The sequence below is a fragment of the Lissotriton vulgaris genome, chromosome 5, assembly GCF_964263255.1.
Source record: "Lissotriton vulgaris chromosome 5, aLisVul1.2, whole genome shotgun sequence".
NCBI classification, from domain to species: domain Eukaryota; kingdom Metazoa; phylum Chordata; class Amphibia; order Caudata; family Salamandridae; genus Lissotriton; species Lissotriton vulgaris.
Window position 1 is genome coordinate 263,633,333 of NC_141693.1, and position 5,134 is coordinate 263,638,466.

General features: G+C 36.7%; 1 pseudogene; it reads right to left on the reverse strand.

Annotated features, from left to right (window-relative positions):
• Window positions 1-3,421: 3,421 nt before the first annotated feature.
• On the reverse strand, window positions 3,422-4,801 carry LOC147710652 (uncharacterized; annotated as a pseudogene).
• Window positions 4,802-5,134: the final 333 nt, after the last annotated feature.

Sequence of the window (5,134 nt, forward strand, 5' to 3'; positions counted from 1 at the left end):
GGTCGACGAATCTGCTAGTAAAAATTAGACGTAGGAAAATACAAGACCAGCTTAATTCTCCATTTATCTAATTTTTATTAACAGCAAAGTTCAGCATGTCTGACAGTTAATTCGCTTTAATTATTTCTTTATTCAAGGTAACTTTTAAAAGAAAAGATTTTATTTCAAATAGTCATTTTCATTTATTTTAAAGATTCAGAAATAGACATTATTATTTAGATTTCAGAAAACAAGTTTTAGCAAAAGACAGATAGTTCCCAAAATTCATTTTATCCTAACTTCCCTAACTAATAACCTCCTCTAAAGCTCAGTCTCACTCAAAGAAATAAAGCATTTATTCAAGGAAATCTTACATCTCAGGAAATTCAGCATTCCGATAGCATCTCGGGAAGAAATCGAAGAGAAGCATAATTTTAAGTAAAGTCAGGGGTTTTTATACACTATTTCACTAACTTTATCTATCTAAAAAGTAACTATCAACACAAACTCGGTTTCTAATTGGGCAAATTTCGGGTGGATGAGCATCACCTCATCATTTTAACATTTGATTCTGTTATGTCAGCTATATTTTAAAGGGTCCTTTGTTTAAGAAAGTCTTTAGCCTAGTCACATACTCTACTTGCAACTCCTTGTACTTTTCCCACGTTTAGTAACTCAAATCTCCATCATCTTGGCAGTCATCAGGACTTCCAGGGCATACTGGCCTTGAACTGTCTTAGTTCATGCACAAACAGCTCGCATTCAACTCGGACTTGGGCTGCGCATGCTTACGTCATCACCTATTCGCAGTTCATAGAGCAGCCATATTTTCACTAGGCCTCACAGGCCAGAATGGGAACTATCATAGAAACAAACACAAAATAATGTTAAAAAAGGAACTAGAGCTCTTCTGTTTACCTCCCCTCATTCTAAGGTTTCCCTGTTTGTTATTACCTAGCAAACAAGCCACACAGATGCAATTTATACTCACTTATCCTCTGTTTTCTGCCACAAATACATGCCCAAAAAGCACATTTATGCCGTTTTTTGTTTATTTCGAAGCTTTGCATCACAACAACAACATTTATTAGTTAGGTATATTTTCGCCATTTAAGCAGATTAATATTCCCACGTGTATATGTGTGTGCATTAACCATGTTGGTTAATAGTTTCCACACCACACAATTAATAAAGGTTACTGTTATGAGGAAATGGTTTCATGAGTGGTATACAAAATTTTGTTTTCCCACCTCGCTCCATCAATTCCCTCCTCTGGTGATTTTATCATCAAATATCTCCCAAAAGTTTGCAAATTTTTAACAAAACATGTTTCAAGCTCTTCAGATTAGTATGATTTATACTTTCGTATCCTTTTCTTTAGTTTCTTTAAAAACCTTTTCTCGAAATTCCTCCATCTCTATACCACAGTTTTCTCTTTCTCTTTCTCTTTCTCGTCTTTCTTGGATTGTCTTCTTAATTGATTTCCTAACATTCCTTCTCTTTCCATATATGCAACATAATCTTATCATCAGAATCACAAATATTACTATTGTTACTGGAATTAGTATCTTACCTATAATTGAACTACCTATTTCTTGGAACCAATGTTTAAGTGCTGAAAGACTTACCAAGTCGTTCAAGAACACCCTCAACCTCCAGTGGTTCATTTTCTTTGTGTAACTCTGTAATGTTTGTAATGTACTTTTCAATGTTTTGACTTTTATCTGGAATATAGGTGCAACAGTGTTGTACCTTCAAAATTCCACAAACTCCTCCTTCTTTTCCTAATATTATATCAAGAGCAAGACGATTTTGCATTACCATAGCTCTCATAGCAACCATTTCAGTATTTACCATTAAGAATCCACCTGCTGTGTCTGTTGACAAACGATCTACTATCGTTGATAATCTTCGAATTCTGTTTGCATTGAACGAAATTCCCACTGCTGGTATCAGTGCTCCAAAAATATCACCTATTATTTCTATTACACTATCTCTTTTTCTACCACTTAAAGGTTTACCTATCTCATGTATACCATTAGTACCCCTATCTACATGAAAGATTTTAGGAAAGACCAGACCCACGTAGCATGTCCCGTACCAATGGTCCGGTAATGTATAGTAAGCTTTGTTCCCACAGATAAAATATATACCAGGGAAAACTGGATCTTTTCCCCCTTTGAATCCCCAACCCCCTAAAATTCTATAAGTGTCTTTACATTGGCTCGCTCCCACGAAATAATTGTCATACACAGTGTTATCTCTTCTTATACAAAATTTCCCTAACAATGGAGTATCTATATTTATAGCCACATTCACATTTCTATCATCAATGTTTTCATCTTCAAATGTCCAATATTTGGATTTCTCATGTTTCACCTTTTCACTGCGTTTATAAGCAATTCTTCTCTTTTCAACCATATCCAAAAATGCTTTCTCCTCTACTCTCATTTTACATGTCAAATTATTTTTGAAGTCATACTCATGGCTCAACTATTTCCAAAAAGTACTCTCCCATTACTTTGGCGGGCTTCATTTTATTCAGAGCACTATCAATTTTTAACTTAGCAAATACTTCATCTGAATTTGAATATTGATACTCTAGCTTCCCTGTTTGATAAAAACAGGCTTGCAATCACACCACACTTGACACCATATGTAAGTGGAAGATGGTGATATGTCACCCCTTCTGAAACAGATGCAGGTCATTTTACACAAACATAGCAGTCGCTGGCATCCATAGTTTTAACATATTCAAATAACAATTTAGAAAATGTGTTCTTGGTAAAATCACTGATAGACCTATCCTGATGCATTTCTGGTCTATATATTTGCTCTTTATTAGGCTTTGATTCAACATTTTGTCCACTTGAACTCACATGATGTTTTGATTTCACTAAATTATCCTGAAAAGGAATACAATTGCTAAGATTATCCATATCAATATTAGTAATCCTGTACATATTAGACATGATCTACACTATTTTCTAAAAATGGAACATTTCGTTTTATGGTCATTACTAGACATTATTTTTTTTATTTTTTATTTTTTTTACACAGCGATTGTTCTAACAATTTTTCTTTGACCTTTTGTCACCTATAGGCTTTTGCCTTCAACTTACAATGTTCTTCTTATCAGGATTTTAGGTTTTATCTTTCACCTTAAAACTTTGAGCAAATATCACTTTTCACTGTGATACAGTCCATTACTCACTTTTCTCTTTTGACTTTCGGCAACTTAAGTTCTCTTTGCTACTGTTTACTTCTTCAATAGGCGGTAGAACAATATAGGACCACTCAGGTGATTTATACTTCTGATTTGGTCTTCTCACTCTTTTTGGCCTTTGAACAACTTCTATTCTTTTTCCCAATGACTCCTTTTGACTGGTTATTTCATTTACTTGATCTTCTAGCTTTCTTACTTTGTTAACCAGTTTAAATCTCAATCAATCAGTCTACTTTGGCCAATTATCTCCTTTACAAACTCTTTTTGTCTTAGGCTCCGTGGTGTTATGCTCCACTCTCCAAGCCCTTTTTCTTGAACTTGTTCTTAATGGAGTCTCATCTGCACTGTCATCAGTTTCATTTTCAGTCTCTTCAACAGTTTTATTTATGGCAAACTTTACAATGTCTTTTTCTTTTTCAAGATCAGTTTTCTCTTCTGACAGTTCTTTCACTCTGTTAGGAACATCTCCATAGCTGGTACTTGGAATCTCATCCTTATCGTGAGTTATTTCCTCTTTTCCAGTGTCAGGATTTTCGTTCCTGCTTCCAGAGCTTTCAGACTGTTCTTCAGTATTTTCTTGACCACCAATTTTATCTTTACCTTGCTCAGTGTCTTTACTGGTGTCAGTCTCTACCAATTCTCGATCTTCAGACGGATCTTCAGAATTTGGTATTTCAACAGTTTCTCCTTCTCCTTCAGACACAGAACTAGCCTCTGATACTTCCAGATGTTGACGTTCTTGTCGATCTTCAATATCTGGACTTCTTTCTGGTTCACCTTCCGAGTCAGAATCAGTTGTGCTTTCACCTTCTTTGTTTGGATTTTCAGGTTCAGGCACACGGATGGTATGGCTTGCATGCACCCATCTTTTCACTCCGGTACATTTAACTGCAGTGGTGCTGACCAATATGACCTGTCTTGGTCTCTGCCAGCGAGGCACCAAACAGTTTCTTCTGCGATGCACTTTGATCCGTACCCAATCTCCAGGGACTAGATCATGAGTTGGATTTTTCTCTTTCGTGTTTTATTCAGTTCCCACCTGATGAAACACAGAAGTCACCACGTCGGACAGGTTTTTGCAATAATCCAGTATGATGTCATCATTATTTGTCAACAATTTATCAACTGGTACAAATGCTTGTCTCATCACTCTGCCCATCAAAATCTCATGTGGACTAAATCCAGTCTTTTTGTCAGGGATACTTCTCGATGTCATCAAAACAAGTGGTAAGGCGTCTGACCACTTCAGTCCTGTTGCCAAACACATTTTGCAATTCTATTTTTTATCGTTCCATTCACTTGTTCAACTACCCCTGAAGCCTCAGGTCTGTAAGCACAATGCAGTTTCTGACGAATGTCCAGTGCTTCACAGATCATTTGCATAAGTTAATTCTGAAAGTGGGGTCCACGATCAGTTTCAATCGTTACTGGAAATACAAACCTTGGGATTATTTCACGTAAAAGCAATTTTGCAACAGTTATCCCATCATTTCCCCTCCTGGGGAAAGCCTCCACCCATCGAGAGAACAAACAAATGATCACCAGAACATATCTGAGTCGGTAACAAGGTCGAAGTTCAATAAAATCCATCTGCATTCGTGTAAATGGACCTCCCTCCTGTCCTATGGTTCCCAGACGCACAATTGTTTTTCTGTTTGGATTAAATTGCTGACATACCAGACATCTCTGGCACAGACTTTCAGCAATCATCCTGAACTTCGGATTGTACCACGTCTGTCTAAATAGACGAACCATGGCATCTCTTCCAACATGAGCTTGACCATGATACATTCTGGCCATGTTTGAAATCATGCTATCGGGCATTACTGGTCTTTCATCTTTGTAAACCCAGATTTCGTCTTCCTCTCTCTGTATGCATCCTGCCTTTAACCAGATGTTTTTCTCTTCCTCATCTGCTTCTTCCTGCCA